This window comes from Aquarana catesbeiana, linkage group LG06 (assembly GCF_042186555.1).
Source record: "Aquarana catesbeiana isolate 2022-GZ linkage group LG06, ASM4218655v1, whole genome shotgun sequence".
NCBI lineage: Eukaryota > Metazoa > Chordata > Amphibia > Anura > Ranidae > Aquarana > Aquarana catesbeiana.
The window spans coordinates 407,930,044-407,951,950 of NC_133329.1; the positions used below are offsets into that span (position 1 = coordinate 407,930,044).

The following is a 21,907-nucleotide window of genomic DNA, read 5'->3' on the forward strand; positions in this document are numbered from 1 at the left end:
ATTTAAAAAAAGGGACAGTAAAAAATAAATAAATAAATAAGGAAAAAAAATTTTTAAAGCGCCCCCCCATCTCTTTGTGTGATCGCATACGCAAGCCGCGCACTTATATGTAAACGGTGTTCGCACCACACATGTGAGGTATCGCCGCGATCGTCAAAGCGAGAGCAATAATTCTAGTTCTCTAATCTATAATTCTATAATCTCCTCTCTAACTCTCAACAGGTAACCTGTAAAAAAATTTAAAGAGTCGCCTATGGAGATTTTTAAGTACGGTAGCTTGTCGTCATTCCACGAGCGTGCGCAATTTTAAAGCATGACATGTTAGGTATCTATTTACTCGGCATAATATCATCTTTCATATTGTTGTTTTTTTTTTTTTTTTCACAATAATTGCATTTGAAAAACCGTTGTACAAATACTGTGTGACATAAAAATTGCAACAATCACCATTTTCTTCCTTAAGGTCTCTACTAAAAAAAATATATATATATAATGTTTGAGGGTTCTAAGTAATTTTCTAGCAAAAAATACTGATTAGGATTCACACTGGTGTCATGCGGGAACCACAGCGATTCCTGTGCCAGTTCCCGCATCGCATCTGACTCGCACAGTTCACGCTGCGCTCAGCAAACCGCTGCAGGTGTCAATATAAAGTTAACCACTTCACCCCCTTCCTGATCAGCGCTTTAACTGACAATTGCGTGGTCATGCGACACAGTTACCCAAACAAAATTGACGTCCTTTTTTTCCCCACAAATAGAACTTTCTTTTGGTGGTATTTGATCACCTCTGCGGTTTTTATTTTTTGCGCTATAAACAAAAAAGGCCGACAATTTAAAAAAAAAAATAATTTTTTTTTACTTTCTGCTATAAAACATATCTAATAAAAAAATTTTAAAAATCAAAGTTCTTCATTAATTTAGGCCAATATGTATTCTGCTACATATTTTTGGTAAAAAAAAAACCCAATAGTTGTATACTGATTGGTTTGCGCAAAAGTTATCGGGTCTATAAACTATGGGATAGATTTATGGACCTTTTTTTAAATATTTTTTAATATATTTTTTACTAGTAATGGCGGTGATCAGTGATTTTTAGCGGGACTGGCGGACAAACTTGACACTAATGCCGCGTACACACGAGCGGATTTTCCGTCGGAACAAAACGTGGATGGTTTTTCCAACCGAATTCCGCTCAAGCTTGGCTTGCATACACACGATCACATAAAAAGTTCTCTGAACTTTCGACCGTCTAGAACGCGGTGACGTACAAACACTACGACGAGCCGAGAAAATTAAGTTCAATGTTTCCGAGCATGCATCGAATTGTTTCCGAGCATGCGCAGGAATTTTGCGCGTCGGAATTTGTACAGACGATCGCATTTTCGGATAGGAACTTTTTCCGACCGAAAAATTGAGAACCTGCTCTCAATCTTTTGCTGGCTGGAATTCCGCCAGCAAAAGTCCGATGGAGCATACACACGGTTGCATTTTCCGACCAAAAACTCTCATCGGTCTTTTGCTGGCCGAATTTCTGATCGTTTGTACGTGGCATTAGTGACACTTTTTGGGGACCAGTGACACCAATACAGTGATCAGTGCTAAAAAAAAAAAAATGCATTGTCACTGTATAAATGACACTGGCATGGAAGGGGTTAACATCAGGGGCGATCAAAGGGTTAAATGTGCGCCTAGGGGGGTGCTTACTAACTGTGTGTGTGTGGGGGGGGGGATGGTTTGGCTGGAGGAAGAGAGAGATCCATCTTCCTGCTTAGCAGAAACACAAGATCTTCATCTTCCCCCTCTAACAGAACGGGGATCTGCCTTTTTTACATAGGCAGACCGTCGTTCTGCCTCTCTACAAGCGCTCGCCGGACCCGCTAATTGGCTCCCGCTGTGTCCAATCACAACGGGAGTGGGTTTTTCGACGGCGTGCGTGTGCGCGCCCCAGACCCGGAAGAAGCAAACAACGTTCGGGTGCGTTGTTTTAAGCAGCCGGGCCGCCCTGCCACAGTATATGAAGAAGCGGTTAATGACATCAACAAATTGGTTCGCAGAACGCAGTGCGAACTGTGAAATCGGATTGGAATCGGATCGCATGGGTCTGAACACCCAATGCGATCCGATTCCAGTGCGGACAAAAAAAAAAAAAAAAAGGATCCTGCACCATTTTGGTGCAAATGCGATGCGATTTCAGCCATACAAACTGTATAACAGACATTGAATGTGATGTGCACAGCGATGCGATTCACATGCGATTTCTGGCATCACATAAATGTAAGAAAAAAAGTGCCAGGAAAGGCCGGCTCTTCTGCACAGCATGCACCCCGATTCCTAATTAACTCCAAATGTGAAACGCGCCGAAGGTCAGTCCCGCATCCGCCTCTGTACTCCGCCTCTGTTGTTGTTTACATCACAAGTCTCTTCGCAGCTTCCGACCCCCTCCAGGGAAAGAAAAAAAGGGTTTCTAAAATAATCAGTAAAATTCTCCGATTTGTTTGTTTTTTGATTGTAAACTTTTTTGTTATTATTTTTCTTCTGAATCTTCCTCCCGACTTCCCTCCACCTTCCCAGAGGAAACAAATACTTTGTATCTTCTCAGTCATTCCTGGATACAGACGGGGGAGAGGAGGATACAATGTTTACACGTCACCTCGGTGTTGTGTCTGCACGGCGTGGAACGGCGCGGTGGAGGTGGTTCTGGAAGCGGCGCGCTCTGGAGAAGGTGTGCGATTCTGGACAATTTTTGGCTTCCTCTGATTTCCCCCGAGGTCTTCTCTGACTTGAATAGACTTGTGAGTTCCCGGTGATGTCATCTCTGAGGCTCGTTCATCTCAGGCCAGCGAAAAAGTTCCCAACATATCGAATCACCAGAAGACATCAGAGAAAAGCTTCATCTGGAAACCGGCTCATCCCAACAGAGGCCCGGGCCCTCTACAGCCGCAGGACTACAAGTCCCAGCCTGGCTTTGTTGTTCAACTTTAATCTGCTTATATTTTACATTCCCTGGTCCCCCTCTTTTTTTTTTTCTCATTACATAGTTTATTTTAGAGCCAGTGATGTCCCCACCGGGTCTCTGTGCTTCTCTATGCAATGCTGGTGGGAGGAGCCAGCAGAGTGCTGTACATAGTCATACATCACATCACCCGGCCTCAGTACTCCTCTCCAGAGCCCTCAGTCCTGATGCCAGCAGTGGGCTGGTTCTTGTAAATATCAGAATGCCTTGATGGTTGAGTGTTAGCCTGGAGAAGCGGGCGTTCCCAGGCAGGCAGCATTTACATAGGTAATGCCAGGGCCGGGACAAGGGGTGGACAGGAGGGGCAGCTGCCCGGGGCACAGCAGAGCAAAGAGGCCATCGGAAGTAGTAAAATGTCTTGGTATAAGTAGTAAACAATGCCCATCTTTTGGTGTCAATGAGAGGAATCGTGCCCCATCATTGGTGTAATTGGGAGGATCTGTGTCTCATCATTGGTATCATTGGGAGGAATCATGCCCCATCATTGGTGTTATTGGGTGCCATTGTTGGTGTCATTGTGGGGAACTGTGCTCCATCATTGGTATCAATGGAATGAATAGTGCCCCATCATTGGTATCATTGAGGGGGATAGTGCCCCATCGTTGGTGTCATTGGGAGGAATAGTGCCTCATCATTGGTGTCATTGGGTCCTATTGTTGGTGTAATTTGGAGGAATTGTGCCCCATTGTTGGTGTCATTGGGAGGATCTGTGTCTCATCATTGCTGTCATTAGGAGGAACTGTGCTCCATCGTTGGTATCATTGGAAGGAATAGTGCCCCTACATTGGTGTCTTTGGGTCCTATTTGTTGGTGTCATTGGGAGGAATTGTGCTCTATCGTTGGTATCATTGAGAGGAATCATGCCCCATCATTGGTATTATTGAGAGGAATAGTGCCCCATCGTTGGTTTCATTGGAAGGAATAGTGCCCCAACTTTGGTGTCATTGGGTCCCACTGTTGGTGTCATTGAGAGAAATTGGGTCCCATTTTTGGGGTCATTGGGAGGATCCATGTCTTATCACGGTGTCATTGACAGGAACTGTGCTCCATCATTGGTATCATTGGAAGGAAAAGTGCCCCATCATTGGTATCATTGAGAGGAATTGTGCCCCATCATTGGTATCTTTGGGAGGAATAGTGCCCCGTCGTTGGTGTCATTGGGAGGAATTGTGCCCCATTGTTGGTGTCATTGGGATGAATTGTGCTCTATCGTTGGTATCATCAAGAGGAATCATGCCCCATCATTGGTATCGTTGAGGGGAATAGTGCCCCCATCATTGGTTTTATTGGGAGGAATAGTGCCCCAACTTTGGTGTCATTTAGAGGAATTGTGCTCCATCATTGGTATCATTGAGGGGAATAGTACCCCAACATTGGTATCATTGGGTCCTATTGTTGGTGTCATTTGGAGGAATTGTGCCCCATTGTTGGTGTCATTGGGAGGATCTGTGTCTCATCATTGGTGTCATTAGGAGGAACTGTGCTCCATCGTTGGTATCATCAGAAGGAAAAGTGCCCCATCATTGGTACCATTGAGAGGAATTGTGCCCCATCATTGGTATCTTTGGGAGGAATAGTGCCCCATCGTTGGTGTCATTGGGAGGAATTGTGCCCCATGGTTGGTATCGTTGAGGGGAATAGTGCCCCATCATTGGTTTCATTGGGAGGAATAGTGCCCCAACTTTGGTGTCATTGGGTGCCACTGTTGGTGTCATTGGGAGAAATTGTGCCCCATTGTTGGTGTCATTGGGTCCCATTGTTGGGGTCACTGGGAGGATCCGTGTCTTATCACGTGTCATTGGAAGGAATTGTGCTCCATCGTTGGTGTCAGTGGATGAAATATTGCCCCAAGGGCTGGATAAACGCCCCTGGGCTGTAGTTCGGAGACCAATGCATTCAGGCAACGCACGGTAATGCAAAAAAAAAGGCATATAAACGCCGCACACCAGGACGCCAAGGTCTGAATAGGCCCTAAAGTCCGCCGAGCGCCACTTACCTGGGAAAGGTGAATGAACTCATTTCAGTGGATTGCTTCAACGTTCTGAACCGCGAGGATTAATCTGTCCCACTAAAATCATTTTTTTTGGGGGGGGGAGGGGTAGCAGACGGTGGCGGAGGGTCCGCGGTTATAAAACGGCCCTTTCATTGTACGAGATTTCTGGAGGAGGAGAAGAAGGAAAGAAATAAAAAAAATGAAAAATAAAAAAAGATATTTTTCTAGCGCGCGGCATGAAAGAAAATTTAAACAAATATTGTACTGGCTGCGCACGGTTTGTGCCAAAACATTAAGTAAATAAGAGAGTAATCCAAAATATACAGCCGTGAGAGCAACAGGGAGAGAGTGATTAGTTGCTCGCCGCCCTCGCATGTTTGCTTTGCTGAACGCACAGAAAGAGGTTGTAGAAATCGACTGGATTTTTGGTTTACGATCGTTTCATAAATCGCCTTTTTTTCTTCTTCTTCTTCTTTCTGGCCCGATTCTGCATATCCGCGGACAACGCCGAAGTGTTCTCTGCCCGGGATGGGATAAGAGAAACCCCGCATTTTTTTTTTAACTTCAATCCAAGGCTTGCTAGGTTCACACCTAGCGTTTCGTGCGTTTTTTTTGCGCATGCTGCATGCCTAGGGCATTCCATTCATTTCAGTGGGCTGCCCTACGCAGGACAAATGCGCCAAAGTCGCACGTGTAGCTTTATAGGAGTTGAGCTTTTGACGTGTTTGTTAAGGGGGTTTTCCACATGGAAAAAATTGCGCATCTGCCGGCTGTTTTTGGGATACCGTTAACAATGAATGCCACTGCAAGCGTGACGCGCGCAATAGTAAGAGAGGGGGGGGGGGAGACAGGGCTGTGCTTGCAGTTCCAATCATTGTTAATGTTTAGTGGAGAAGTGATTAGTGCCATAGTGCAATACCACGGCAGGCCTTCAGGCCAGGAATACAAATTTCCTCTGGTCCCAGCCAAAAGGCCTGGGCCCTAGAGGCAGGTGCGAAAAAAGTGTGGCATTGTGGGGTATGGGTACTGCCATGGGGGGGACATGTATCAATTAAAAAAAAATGATTGTTTTTACAGGACCAGTGATTTTAATTATGCTTAAAGTTCAACGAAAAAAAATGAAAAATTTCTTTGAATATAGTGCCGGGGTGGTCCCCTTAATGTGCCTGTAAAGTGGCACATCTGTAGCATGTATAGAACCTGTTGCAGCAAAAATAATATTTCTAAAGAAAAAAAAAAGTCAAAGAGTCAAATCCCATTTAAAATGACTCGCAGTTGCAATTGCTATTGAAAAAAAAAGAAAAAAACAACATGGGGTCCCCCCCAAAATCCATACCAGACCCTTATCCAGGTATGCAGCCTTGCAGGTCAGGAAAGGGAGGGGGACGAGCGAGGGGGCGGCGCCAGGCCATTTTTTTTTTTTTTGGCATGGGGTTCCCCTCCAAATCTATATTAGACCCGAAAAGGGGGGGGCAAAGCTTTGGCCAATCAGGTTGCAGAATGGACTTTTGCAGCGCTCAGTGCATTGCAGGGTGTTCATCGGGGCGAACACCCTGCAAATTCAGGTGTTCCGCAAACGATTCGCACAATCCCTATCATTGACATAGACCTTGTATAGCCATATTAGGTCTATGATGTCACGAACATGCCCACACTTTTATATGTGCAGCTGGGGATGCTTGTGACATCATCGACCTATTATGGGCACATGGCCATATCAGGCCAATAACATGTGCCCATATTAGGTCAATGATGTCATGACTAGGAAGTCTCCCGCCTGTGGCTTATTTGCCCAGCAAAGGCAGTGCAGTCAAAGGTAATGCATTAAAAATGCACGTATGATGTGTTTTGCATGCGCTTTCAGACACTATTAACAAGCCTAAATAGGAATAAATTTAGGTTCAGCCCAAAACTCGAAGTTAGCTGCCATTGCTTGTCCAGTGACCTGCAGGCCAGGAGGTTCCCTACCCCACTGCTGCATATATACAAAGCGACGGGGATGTTTATGACATCATTGACTTAATATGGGCACCTGGCCATATAAGGTCAGTGACATAGACCTCACATCACCCATTTTAGGTCAATGATGTCATAAGCATCCCCACCACTTTGTGTTCATTTCGATGGGCTTTCCTATGCGTGAGAAACGCGGAAAAAGAAGTCCTTGACCCTCTTCCAAAATTGCGCCGCATCTGGACCACATGGTTTGGGTCTGGTTTGGTGCGGGCAAAAATGCACAGGTTGGCAGATGCGTGGGGATTCCATTAACAGATAATGGCACCGCTGCGCTTCTTCTAAGAAGCAGCGCGTTTCTCTGCATGTCGGGAAATCACGTGTTCCTGACATGCAGTAGTGTGAACCTAAGTGTGAAAAGGGGGGTGAACAAGCCTATAGACTTCTGTGGGAATGTATGAAAAATGCAACAAAAGATGCATGAAAATGCAGACACGCAAGTCTGATCCTTCACCAGGTTGGCTTGTCCTTCATGCGTCTCTGATTTCTGGAGTCGCTTATCATCCCCCCCCCCCCCCCCCCAATGCTCATAATTGGAATCCTCTAAACCCCCGATGGAAGTTTTTTGTTTTTTTTGTGTATTTTTTTGTTAATTTACAAGACATTTAGCAGGCGGCGGGATGATAATCTCCAGTGTTTGCCTCAAATCCTTCAAAGTAATCTCTCCCAGAAGTTGGTGTCTGGTGATCAGCATTCAACCCTCAGGGGCTGGAAGAGTAATTACCTAAATTGGGTGTCGTTAACCCTTCTGCGTCCGCCCGAATAGCTTTGGCCTCCCCCAATTCCGGCATGCGATTGGCCCGGAGAGGGTTACAGTCACTGTCTGTTCCTTGCGGATTAGCATGAGAATAATAACTGCTGACACTTCCATTGTGGTGAACTCAGAGTTCCAGCGGTTACACAGAAAAGAGCCCAAATCGCCGTCTATTCACATCCCAGCGCCTTCTCAGCCCCCCGAGAGCCGCGCGTTTCCCGGAGAGGGGAGCCCGCCTGACGTTTATTAAGGGGCGCTTTCTTCCTGAATGCACTAGTACAGTGGATCACCTTATAATGCATTTACATAACAGTACACACCACGCAATGCTCTCTGTGCCTCTGAAACCTGAACAAAGACTTACTTTATGGGAAAGATCTCCAAAAAATCAGAAAATGGCTTGGGCCAAAAAGGGAGAATGGCAGGACAGCTAAAGCCAAAACTTTTTTTTTTAAATTTCATGTAGGGAAGGATTAAACCCATCGGGGGAGGAGAGGGGGTTTCCATCTGTGTCCCATTCCAGAGATCTAACTTCCTGTCCTGTAGATGCTCTGGTAGATGTGTGGTAGCACTGGATGAGAGTCAAGATTACAGAGGTAGTTCTTCTCCTAAGGAGGTCAACACCACATCTGCATGAACACAGAGATGCTTATGGCATCATAGACCTAATATGGCCAAAGTATGTCAATGACATTGACCCAATAAGGCCATGTGGCCATATTAGATCAATGATGTCACAACCATCAGCCCCAGTAGGCATGTGGTAGCACTGAATAAGAGGCAAGATTACATAGATAGTTCTTCTTTAAGGAGGTTAAAGCGAGAACCCACAGTGTATAATGACCGGTTATGGTCCTAGGCTGATGCCTTTCAGATCACAGTGACTGAATCCTTCATCAGATGATCTACATTTGAATGTGGGGTTAGTTATAGGCATTAGCTTGGGTTTGGTCCGAACCTAGCTTACAGAGGTAGTTCTCCTTTAAGGAGGTCAACCTGTAATGAACCCACAGTGTATAAAGACCAGTTATGGTCCTAGGCTGATGCCTCTTTGATCACGGTGGTAGAATCCTTCATTAGATGGTCTACTTTTGGATGTGGGGTTTGGACGTGGAGATGCTCATGGCATCATAGACCTAATATGGCCAAAGTAGGTCAATGACATTTACCCAATAGGGCCGTGTGGCCATATTAGATCAATGATGTCGCAAATCATCATCCCCAGTAGGCATGTGGTAGCACTGGATAGGAGTCAAGATTACAGAGTTAGTTCTTCTTTAGGATGTCAACCTGTAGTGAACCCACAGTATATAAAGACTGTTTATGGTCCTAGGCTGATGCCTCTTTGATCACAGTGGTAGAATCCTTCATCCGATAGTCTACTTTTGGGTTTGGGGTTCGGATGTGGAGATGATCATGGCATCATAGACCTAATATGGCCAAAGTAGGTCAATGGCATTGACCCAACAAGGCCATGTGGCCATATTAGATCAAAGATGTAATGACCGTTCCCCCCTCTGGTATGTATGTGGTAGCACTGGATAAGAGTGAAGAGTACAGAGGTAGCTCTCCTTTAAGGCGGTCAACCTGTATTGAACCCACAGTATTTAATGACCCAGTTATGGTCCTAGGCTGATGCTTTTCAGATGACGGTGGATAAATCTTTCAACAGAAGGTCTGCATTTGGATGTGGGGATAGGAAGAGGCATTATCTTGGGTTTAGTCCGAACCTAGATTACAGAGGGAGGTCAACCTGTAGTGAACCCACGGTGTATAAAGACCGGATATGGTACTAGGCTGATGCCTCTTTGATCATTGTGGTAGAATCCTTCATCAGATGAACTACTTTTGGGTGGGGGGGTTTGGATGTGTTGAAGCTCCTGGCATCATAGATCTAATTTGGCCAAAGTAGGTCAATGACATTGACCCAATAAGGCCACGTGGCCATATTAGATCAGTGATGTTGCAACCATCCTTCCTGGTAAGTGTGTGATAGCGCTGGATAAGAGTCAAGAGTACAGAGGTAGTTCTCCTTTAAGGAGGTCAACCTGTAGTGAACACACAGTTTATAATGACCGGTATGGTCCTAGGCTGATGCCTTTCAGACAATGGTTAATGAATCTTTCATCAGATTGTCTACATTTGGACGTGTGGTGAGGAATATTCATTAGCTTGGGTTTGGGTCTGAACCTAGCTTATAGAGGTAGTTCCCCCTTAAGGAGGTCAACCTGTAGTGAACCCACAGTGTATAAAAAACGATTATGGCCCTAGGCTGATGCCTCTTTGATCACGGTGGTAGAATCCTCCATCAGATGGTCTACTTTTGGGTGTGGGGTTTGGATGTGGAGATGCTCATGGCATCATAAACATAATATGGCCAAAATAGGTCAATGACATTGACCCAATAAGGCCATGTGACCATATTAGATCAATGAAGTCACGACCATTCGCCCCTGCCTGGTATAAGTGTGGTAGTAACAGTTAAGAGTGAAGAAAGGGAGGCAGCTCTTTAAGGAGGTCAATCTGTAGTGAACCCACAGTGTATAATTAATGACCCGGTTATGGTCCTAGGCTGATGCCTCTTTGATCACGGTGGTAGAATCCTCCATCAGATGGTCCACTCTTGGGTGTGGGGTTGGCAGTAGAGATGAGCTTGGGTTTGGTCCGCACCTATGTTTGGCCGAATTTAAAGGAAGCTGTCAGTCCTGGCCAATCAGCTACAAGTGGGGGATTGCTGCCCCACAGCTGCATGGACACAAAGGGGTGGAGAAGCTCTTGGCATCATTGACTTAATATGGCTAAAGTAGGCCAATCACAATGACCCAAAGGGGCCATGTAGTCATATTAGATTGGTGAAGCCAGGATCAATCTCCCAGTAGATGTGTGGTAGCACTGGATAAGAGTCAAGATTACAGAAGTAGTTCTCCTTTAAGAAGGTCAACCTGTAGTGAACGCATGATGTACAGTATAAGGACTCGGTTATGGTCCTAGGCTGCCTTTCTGATCATGGTGGATGAAACCTTCTATGGTCTACTCTTGGGTGTGGGATTAGGAGTATGGATGAGCTTGGGTTTGGTTTGAAATTCTGTTTGGTCTAACTCAAAGAAAACTGTCAGTCCCAGCTAATCATAGTGGGGGGGGGGGGTCCCGGGTTCCCACCACACAGCTGCATGAACACAAAGGGGTGGAGAAACTCATGACATCATTGATCTAATATAGCCAAATTAGGTCAATCACGTTCACCCTACAAGGTCATGTGGCCATATCAGATCAATGATCAGCTCTGTGGTTATGAATTGTTTTTTTTGGACATCATTTATCTCCATCACTTCCCCCACCGGTTGTATAGCGGTCTTCTCCAGTCGCTAATACCGTTGCAGCGTTCTTTTTTTTTTTTTACACGTGGTGAAGCCTGCAGAGCTCCATGTGAGCTCCCAGCATCCCAGGTGATTCCGCATTCTACTAACTCAGCACTTATTATACGTCATATGTACAGCACCCCACGCATGTTCTGTGACCTCATGGTTATAAATGGTGTTCTGAGGTTTGGTGAGGGACCAAAATGGAGCAGAACGAGGGAGAAACAACATCTAGGAGCGGTTAAAGCGGAGGTCCTCCCACCCTACGAAAACATTAAAAGTTAGCGGCTACAAATACTGCAGCTGCTGGCGATGTCGGCACCCCAGCCCATCTTCGGATCGGCTGTCGGGGGGGGGGGGGGGTGCAGTCGCCGCCATTGCCGGTAAGGGAACCCAGCGGTGAAGCCTTTTCGGCTTCACGGACGGTCCCCTACTGCGCATGCGCGAAGCGCGCTGCATTCTCTAATTGGCCCGCCGGCGGAGAAAGGCGGGGGGGGGGGGAGAGCTTCGCGGCTGCACCTTCTCAGGAAGTGCTGAAGGGGACCTGTCAAAAACAGGTCCCCCCCTCCCTCGGAAAAGTGCCAAATGTGGCACCAGAGGGGAAGACGAATAAGCGGAAGTTCCACTTTTTGGGTGGAACTCCACTTTAAATTCTGACTTGAAGGCCCAATCCACCTGAAGCTGGTGTTTCAGGTGTGCTTGGCTGTAAACCCTTCCATATAATACCCAGTGAAGTGACCCCCATAATTCTTTAATCGTTCTGTAGATTAAGAACATGAAGAGCTCTTCGAGATAACACAGGAAGTGTGCAGAGGACAAGGGGCTGCTCTGAATTTCTGACGGGATCGAAAACATTTTTTTTTTTTAAAGCGGTATTAAAGTCTAAATTAAAAAAAAAAAGAAACCGCTGACAGGCAAGGCCGACCCTAATGGTCCCTCCTGTCATAAATGCGCAGCTCAGAGTATATTTAAGGCATCCGCTCCATGCCGTGATAAAGTGCCTCCCGTGGTAGTGACGTCATCGCGGGCTGGGCCGTTCAAGTGGCCAAATGGAGCCAATGGAGGGGATCTTTGACAGGTGAGTCCGCCATAATGTGCGAGCATGCGCTGTGCAAACCTGAGGGGGGGGGGCAGTTTATAATATTTTTTTTGCTGATTTTAGTCCTTTATGATGTCAGAGCCGCGTTGATTTGCGTCTTCTGTATTTGCCCGGAGTTCAGCTTCAAGCGTTTTTCTTTCTCCTCTCCAGACACACAAGAGCCCTCTGAGTGTCCTCCACACGAGTGTCGTCCCCCCCCCCCCCCGAGGCGCCTTCTCTTGTGCCGCGGCTCTTTGTGGAGGAGACAATGCCATAAGTCACGGTGACACCTCCGGAGGGGCCCCCGGGGGCCCCCCAGGACACTTGTGTTAAGCTGAATTGATTGAGTTTTAATGGCGGTGGGGAGGCTGCGAATGGCAATGATTTTATGGGGTGTCTCGTCCCGGCCGGACATTAACGAGCAGCTGTTGAGTTTATACGGATTCCATTGGCCGGCGTCCCGCAAGAAGCCCGACGCGTTCCGCCTCCTCTATATTATTAACCCCGTAGCGGCCCCGCGCTGATATTTGTAGCGGTTCATTATTATTATACAAGATTTATATAACGCGGGCAGTTTGCGCAGCGCTTTACAACATCAGTGCACATGGTTGGTTAATAAAAGAGACTTTTATTTATGTATTTATTTATTTGTTTATTTTTTTTATTTTTTTTTTGGGGGGGGGTAGACTTGCGATGTGATTATGGACATTTATATGCAATCCCCATTTTTTGTATTTTTGTTTATTTTTTATTATTACCTCTCACAAAGATCACAGTACTTTCCCTGATAATGCGTTTAGCCCCCCCCCCCCCCTTTTTTTTCTCCAGAATTGCAGCACCATCCTTATTTGGGCATCATACATGGTCACCATCTACATCCTGCTCTGAAATGCCAGTTTCAATACTGAGGCCTGTGCAGTTCTTGGCTGTGTTCACAAATGTCTGACACATATCAGCCCCCTGCTGTAGCCTGTGACTTGCTACAAAGTTACAATGTAGAATTTGATCTGGGGGAAGGGGAGACTGAGGAAATGCTTCCTCCTGCCTGCAGCAGACTGAAGACATCATCTCTGCCTAGGCAAAGTCACTAGGGGGAGGGGAGACTGAGGAAATGCTTACTCCAGCCTGCAGCAGACTGATGACATCATCTCAGCCTAGGCAAATAAACTGGGGGGGGGGGGGGGGGACTGAGGAAATGCTTCTTCCAGCCTGCAGCAGACTGAAGACATCATCTCAGCCTAGGCAAAGTCACTGGGGGAGGGGAGACTGAGGAAATGCTTACTCCAGCCTGCATCAGACTGATGACATGTCAGCCTAGGCAAAGAAACTGGGGGGGGGGGGGAGACTGAGGAAATGCTTACTCCAGCCTGCATCAGACTGATGACATTTCAGCCTAGGCAAATAAACTGGGGGGAGGGGAGACTGAGGAAATGCTTACTCCAGCCTGCAGCAGACTGATGACATCATCTCAGCCTAGGCAAAGAAACTGGGGGGAGGGGAGACTGAGGAAATGCTTACTCCAGCCTGCAGCAGACTGAAGACATCATATCAGCCTCTGCAAAGTCACTGGGGGGAGGGGAGACTGAGGAAATGCTTTCTCCAGCCTGCAGCAGTCTGATGACATTTCAGCCTAGGCAAAGAAACTGGGGGGAGGGGAGACTGAGGAAATGCTTACTCCAGCCTGCAGCAGACTGATGACATCATCTCAGCCTTGCAAAGAAACTGGGGGGAGGGGAGACTGAGGAAATGCTTACTCCAGCCTGCAGCAGACTGAAGACATCATATCAGCCTCAGCAAAGTCACTGGGTAGGGGAGACTGAGGAAATGCTTCCTTATAACTGTGGCGGACCAATGAGATCATCTCAGCCTTGGCAAAGTCACTGGGTAGGGGAGACTAAGGAAATGCTTCATCCAGCCTGCAGCAGACTGATGACATCATAGAATGGTACATGCCATAGAATGGGTGTATCACCCTGTGTCTATTCTTCTGCACCTGGGGCAGCTTCCCGTCCTGCCCATCCCAAGCCCCGCCCTGACCCCAGGACAGGAAGTGAGAAGAAATCTCCCTCAAAGCAACACAAACAGATGTCATTTTTTTTCTAACATTCATTTTCTGACACCCAGGAACACAATTCAGTAGATTTAGGGGTCTCTTTTTTTCTTCATCGGATGATTGGTCGGTCGCGGCGCTCAATTGACCGCTCCCACACACGGCCATGAAGATGACGCAGAGCGCTGAACGCCGAGCTCCTTCAATGGCGTCCTTTCACTGGGTTCTCCATTTCCGGGGGGGGGGGGGAGATAAATTTAGGGTCTTTCATCTTTCCCCAGAAACTCCATGGAGGTCACATGATCCGCGGTCATTCCAGGTCAGAGGTTAACGGCCGTGACATCCCTCATCGCCAAATTCGCAGACAAAACCGACCGGCTTCATGATCCTAAAACTGAAATGTTCAATTGGGAAATGAATTACATTTTTTTTTTCCCCGAATCCACATTATCCGCCGCGGTTTCCCTGGACATTGATTTGAACGTACTGCGTGATTCTTGTAGATGTGAGAACTCCGCGCCGGAGAGCAGAGTACATCCATGTACACTAGAGATTGCTTTTATTTGTAGAAATTCCTGCCAACATTGCCGAGTACTCAGCTGTGGAAAATCTTGGATTCTACTGTTGAAATCTGGATGTAGCTCTGTGCAATCTGATTGTACAATCTGTGCCAAAACTGTGTGAATAATCCATTTAATTAGTATTAAATCGGGATGGGCCTTTGCGCTGCATAGTTGGTCTAAAGGAGATTGTACAATAAGATGGAGTCGTGTATGGTTGGTCTAAAGGCGGGGCTTTTTTTCAGCGGGAACGTGGGGGGAACGCAGCACTGAATGTATGTAATGGCAAGGGGTGCTGGGCTGTGCTGAAAGGTCTATTGATGCTGGCTGCTGGGGGATCTATTGTCATTGGGGGGATTTGTTGTTGCTGGGGAGGTCTATTGTTGCTAGGGGGATGTATTGTTGTTGGGAGAGATCTACTGTTGAGGGAGGGGTCTGTTGTTGATGGATGCTGGGGGGATCTATTGTCGTTCGGGGTGTCTATTGTTGCTGGGGAGGTCTATTGCTACTGGTGGAGGGGGGATATATTCTTGCTGGGGGGCTATATTGTTGATGGGAGAGATCTACTCTTGAGGGAGGGGGTCTGTTGTTGCTGGCTGCTGGGGAGTCTATTGATGCTGGCTACTGGGAGATCTAGTGTTGCTGGTGGGGGTCTATTATTGCTGGGGTGGATGTATTGTTTTTGGAAGGGGTATTTTGTTGTTTAGGTGGATCTATTGTTGCTGGAGAGATATATTATTGCTAATGCGGTCTATTGTTGCTGGGGGGTTCTTTTGTTGATGGCTGAAGGGGACTTATTTTACTGCCTTTCATTAGCAAATGAAAAAAAAATGATACTTGGTCCTGTATTCTCTAAAAGGGGTGGTACTGGGAGGTGGGTAGGGGGTGGAACCAAGGGACAGTGCTCAGAGGTGGGTAGAGGGTGGAACCAAGGAACGGTGCTCGGAGGTGGAACAAAGGGACGGTGCTCGGAGGTGGGTAGGGGTTGGAACCAAGGGAAGGTGCTCGGAGGTGGGTAGGGGGTGGAACCAAGGGACAGTGCTTGGAGGTGGGTAGGGGCTGGAACCAAGGAACAGTGCTCGGAGATGGGTAGGGGGTGGAACCAAGGAACGGTGTTCGAAGGTGGGTAGGGGGTGGAACCAAGGAACGGTGCTCGGAGGTGGAACCAAGGGATGGTGCTTGGAGGTGGGTAGTGGTTGGAACCAAGGGAAGGTGCTCGAAGGTGGGTAGGGGTGGAACCAAGGGAAGGTGGGTAGGGGGTGGAACCAAGGAATGGTGCTCGGAGGTGGGTAGGGGGTGGAACCAAGGAACAGTGCTCGGAGATAGGTTTGGGTGGTGGAACCAAGGAACGGTGCTTGGAGGTGGGTAGGGGGTGGAACCAAAGAACAGAGCTTGGAGGTGGGTAGGGGGTGGAACCAAGGAACGGTGCTTGGAGGTGGGTAGGGGGTGGAACCAAGGGACAGTGCTCGGAGGTGGAACAAAGGGACGGTGCTCGGAGGTGGGTAGGGGTTGGAACCAAGGAAGGTGCTTGGAGGTGGGTAGGGGGTGGAACCAAGAGAAGGTGCTCGGAGGTGGGTAGGGGGTGGAACCAAGGGACAGTGCTTGCAGGTGGGTAGGGGCTGGAACCAACGAACAGTGCTCGGAGATGGGTAGGGGGTGGAACCAAGGAACGGTGTTCGAAGGTGGGTAGGGGGTGGAACCAAGGGATGGTGCTCGGAGGTGGAACCAAAGGATGGTGCTCGGAGGTGGGTAGTGGTTGGAACCAAGGGAAGGTGCTCGAAGGTGGGTAGGGGTGGAACCAAGGAACAGTGCTCGGAGATAGGTAGGGGGTGGAACCAAGGAACGGTGCTCAGAGGTGGGTAGGGGGTGGAACCAAGGGACAGTGCTCGGAGGTGGGTAGGGGCTGGAACCAAGGAACGGTGCTCGGAGGTGGGTAGGGGGTGGAACCTAGAGACGGCCCTGGCGTTACCTACACCATTGCCATTTTCTTAATCAAACCTCCCCTTGTAGTCTCCATCAGAAGCCGGTGTGACAACGCTTTAACACAATCGAGAGACGAGGACCGGGCGTTGTCACCCTATAACAAGAAGTGCCTGAACAAGGACCTTCATGGCAGGATCACCATGGATTATTTTAATGTAATCAAGATTGATGTCGCCATGTCAAAACTTCTATGAGATTTTAGTGATTGGGTGGACGTCTCCTTTAAATCTATAGACTGGATCACTGCTCTCTCTTTGTGGATCTCTTGTTGTCTCCAGCATGCCCCCGGTCGATGATGTCACAAGGGGGCGGTGCCTCTAGGTGACATCACTGGCTGGCCCCACCCCTTAACCAGGTAGACGGCAGGAGCTTTTTTTTTTTTGCTTTTTTCGGGTCGGTGGTGGCGGCGAGCGGTGTGATTGACGATGGATCTACACGAGGGGGCATCGTTTTTGTTTTTCTTAATGAAGGAATTGTCAAAAACTGTCTCTGTGTTTTCATTTCTTTTTGACACTTTTTTTTTTTTTTTTACTCCTACTTATTTATATAGGGGGGGGGGGGATCGGCACCTTATTGAAGGGGGCTTCCAGATTTTGATAAGATTTCGGATTGAATTCGTATTTTGAGGGCATGTGCGAGCTACGGGCCTGGAATGGATTGCGGGAGGACCCCACGCCATTTTTTTTTGGCGTGGGTTTCTCCTTAAAATCCGTACCAGACTCGAAAAGGCCTGGTATGGATTGGGGGGGGGGGGCTTACGCTGTTTTTTGTTTTTTTGTTTTTCGGATTGAATTCCTGTTTTGAGGGCATGTGCAACCTAGGGGCCTAGTATGGATTGTGGGGGGACCCCACGCCATTTTTTTTTTTTTTGGTGTGGGTTTCCCCTTAAAATCTATACCACACTCGAAAGGGCCTGGTATGGATTGGGGGGGATGAGGGGGGCCTTACGCTGTTTTTGTTTTTTTTCGGATTGAATGCGTGTTTCGAGGGCATGTGCGATTCAGATGTGTTCCCAAAGAAGGCAATAGCTGGGAATTTGCATCGGTGCTCAGGAAACGCACAGGACTCACTTTCAATTTGCAGCGAATTGGCACTGCCGCTGCACCGCATATATGTGAACCGGCTCCACGGAGAAGGCTGCCAGTTCACGTGTCATGCGAATCGGATGCGGTTCAAATCGCATCCAATTCACATATACAGTATGTGAACGGAGCCTTACAGTCACTTCACATAGAGAGTTATGAGCGGCGATATGCAAATAAGCGGCCGTGCGTGGAATGATAATATGGCGGTGGACGCGGCGTTTCCCACTCGTGTCCTTTTATGGGCAGCGTCTTTTATTGGGGGGGGGCAGTGAGTAATTGGGGGGGAGGGGGTCATACTGTGCGTGAGTCACTGAGGGTTCAGAAGTTCAGAGAAGAGAAGGAACAGTCAGCGCTAACATACAGAACTCCCAGCTGTATCTTATAACCCCTCGCTGAAAGCGCCAGGGTGTCACTAGAACCGCTTGGCCCCTCCCCCTCCTCCCTTGTGCTGGGGGCTGAGGGGGGGGCCCTCTTCTGTAAACCCCCAATACGCAGACCCTCCATGCTGCCGTCCTCCACAGGAAATTGCTGTCTCGCTTCTGTCTGTATTAATAATATCCCCTCCGAGATGTTTAGAAGGAAAAACACTTTCCCCGCCGATCTTCCATTCTCCCAGTTTATGGAACTTTGGAGCCGTTTCCTCTTAAAGGAGAACTCCGATCCCGATAAAAAGATTGCAGAAATCGTTTCCTCCATATCCACAAAGGATATAATTCCACCTCGTGTGCGCCAAACGCCTCTGCAAACCCAGATATCACCTTGTAAAAGTAGCAGTGACATCATCACTGTGCTGTACATAGGAATGTGCAGAGAACAGAGCTGTGGGAGGGGCCCATTAGGCTCCACCCACTACAGAAATTGGCAGGAGGGGGCGGAGACAGACCAGTCACCCTGCACAAGGAGAGAGAGGAGAGTTGTGGGAGGGGTCCCAGCAGGCTCCACCCACTACAGAATACTGCAATGGGGGGCGGAGACAAGACCAGTCCCCTTGCACAAGGAGAGAGAGAGCAGAGCTGTGGGAGGGGCCCATCAGGCTCCATCCACTACAGAAACCTACAGGAGGGGCGGAGACAAGACCAGACCCCCTGCACAAGGGGAGAGAGAGCAGAGCTGTGGGAGGGGCCCATCAGGCTCCACCCACTACAGAAAAACAACAGGAGGGGCGGAGACAAGACCAGTCCCCCTGCACAAGGAGAGAGAGCAGCAGTGGGCGGTCTTTATTACAAGAAGTCTCACACTGGATGACGGCACAGATCTGGCTACAAAGTTACAATGTACAGTCTGATCACTGGGGGAGGGGAGATTGAGGAAAGGTTCCTTCCTGCCTGCAGCAGACTGATGACATCATCTCAGCCTAGGCAAAGTTACTGATTGGAGCTCAGGGGCGGCTTTTTAATGATAAGAGGCGGAGCTTTCCTGAACAATGATCCTGTTGCTGTATATTGGGACACGTCTGGGAATTATTCATGGAGGTTGGTAAAGATACTAATAGATACAGAAAACACTTCCCTGGAAGGGGATATGCTCTGCTTTTAGACAGTTGATAGGAAATCATGCACAGTTAATGAAGGGGGGGGGGGGGCACACACAGTTGATAGAGACAGACATACACAGTTGATAGTGGGGGATACACAGTTGATGGGGGGAAGGACACACATAATTGGTAGGAGGGGGGCGCATTGTTGATAGGGGGACACACAGTTGATAGTGGGGTACACACAGTTGGTTGGGCGGAGGCAGTTAATAGCGGGACACATAGTTAAGAAGGGGCAAACAATTGATAGGGACATGCATAAACAGTTGATAGTGGGGGACACACACAGTTGGTTTAGGGGCAGTTGATAGGGGGACACACAGATGATAGGAACACACATATAGTTAATAGGGGGACACTCACACACAGTTGATGGGGACAAACACACACACAGTTGCTGGAGGGGGACAGTTGATGGGGGAGCACACAGCTGATAGGGGGTATGTATACAGTTGATAGTGGGACACACACACACAGAGTTGGTGGAGGGGGGCAGTTGATGGGGGGGGGGTATGTACACAATTGATGGGGGGGCACACAGTTGATAGGGGTATGTACAAAATTGATGGGGGGTACACAATTGATGGGGGGTATGTACACAATTGATGGGGGTGGGCACAGACAGTTGATAGGGGGTATGTACACAGTTGATAGGGGGTATGTACACAGTTGATGGGGGGGCACACAGTTGATAGGGGGTATGTACACAATTGATGGGGGGTATGTACACAGTTGATGGGGGTGGGCACAGACAGTTGATAGGGGGTATGTACACAGTTGATAGGGGGTATGTACACAGTTGATGGGGGGGCACACAGTTGATAGGGGGTATGTACACAATTGATGGGGGGTATGTACACAGTTGATGGGGGTGGGCACAGACAGTTGATAGGGGGTATGTACACAGTTGATAGGGGGTATGTACACAGTTGATGGGGGGGCACACAGTTGATAGGGGGTATGTACACAATTGATGGGGGGTATGTACACAGTTGATGGGGGGTATGTACACAGTTGATGGGGGGGGGGGGCACAGACAGTTGATGGTGGTGACACAGGACACATCGGGGTTGATTTACTGAAGGCAGATAGACTGAGCGCTCTTTGCACAGTGCGGTTGCTCCAGAGCTTAGTAAATGTGGTAAAGCTCAGTAAAGCTCTGCTGACTTCCATCATCCAATCATGTAGAAGCAAACATACTGTTCTTTTAATTTCCTTGCACGTGATTGGATATTCTTTGCAAAATGAAGCTTTTCCTCAATCACTAACCTCTGGAGTACCTGCACTTTGCAGAGTGAATGTTCTATTTGCTGTTAGTAAATCACCCTCATTGCCGTCTTGCTGGTAAAAGCGAATCTTTGCTCCGGTCTTCTGTGAACTCGTCTGCTGAAGATGCCAAATCTTTTTTTTTTTTTTTTTTGGCGCGGCAGAATGTTGGCTCGGGGCTGAGAGATGCCTGAGCCTGTCTGATGTCTCCTATAGACAGGAAGTCTCCTCTCTCCTGGGGCAATGCTGACCCCCATGGCCGCCCTTTACTGGATGAAGGCTTTGAACCTGAAACTTATGGCAGCCGCCACGGCCTCTGTCTGCGCCATAAAGTGTCAGAAATAGGCGCAGGGCATAACTGCGTTCGTTTGATGAGCGGCGAGGCCGCGAACAACGGTCAATGAATTACTGAAAGGTCAACCGTCCAAAATCCAGCAGAACCGATTTATCATTTTATAGGACTTTCAGAGCAAAGTACTAAATCAGGCGCAGGAGGAAATTTCCTTTTCATTCCGCCGTTGATGGCGACGTACCGGCGAGCGCACCGCGTTTCCACTAAAAGCGAATCTATCGCAGAACTGGATGTGAGCAAAAGAGTGGAGAACCCCAAAAGTGGAGGATGCCTTCAGTGAAAACGGCATGCTAAAGTCATAAACCAGCATGCCAAAGTGATCAGTAAATCAGGAGATATCAGGAGGGTTTTAGGATTTTTTTTTTCACCCGTCATTTTTATTCATTAAGCAAAACCATCGGCTCCTTAAATCGCAAAGAGTCAAATTAACAAAGCCGTCCCTAAACTCCAGCCAGTAACTTTGTCTAGGCTAAGTGAATGTCATCAGTCTGCTGCAGGCAGGAGGAAGCATTTCCCCAGTCACCGCCCCCCCCCCCCCCCCACTGATCAGACTGTACATTGTAACTTTGTAGCAAGAACTGCACCAGCATCGGAGCTTACATGACTGTGTCATCTGTGAGCCTCAAGGAAGTAGGTGGTGACCCCAGGTGATGTCTGAACAAAGATGGCGCTGTCCTTCTGGAGAGACAAGCAGATGAAGGCGTTGTCAGGAGGAGACCTGTGATCTCTGTGAGAGGTAATAAATACCTGGAAGGGGGACACGGACACAATTCTCAGCATGCCTTCACCTATCAGGAAAAATAAAAGTGATAAACGTCCACTTTATGTGCTCCGATCCACCACATCCATGGAAAAATGACGGACA

At 48.0% G+C, this 21,907-nt stretch overlaps 1 protein-coding gene across 1 annotated transcript in view; it reads left to right on the forward strand.

Annotated features, from left to right (window-relative positions):
• The window catches only part of GLI2 (GLI family zinc finger 2), a 205,752-nt gene that overhangs the window by 19,301 nt on the left and 164,544 nt on the right, over positions 1-21,907 (forward strand). The gene's annotated exons all lie outside the window — the stretch shown is intronic.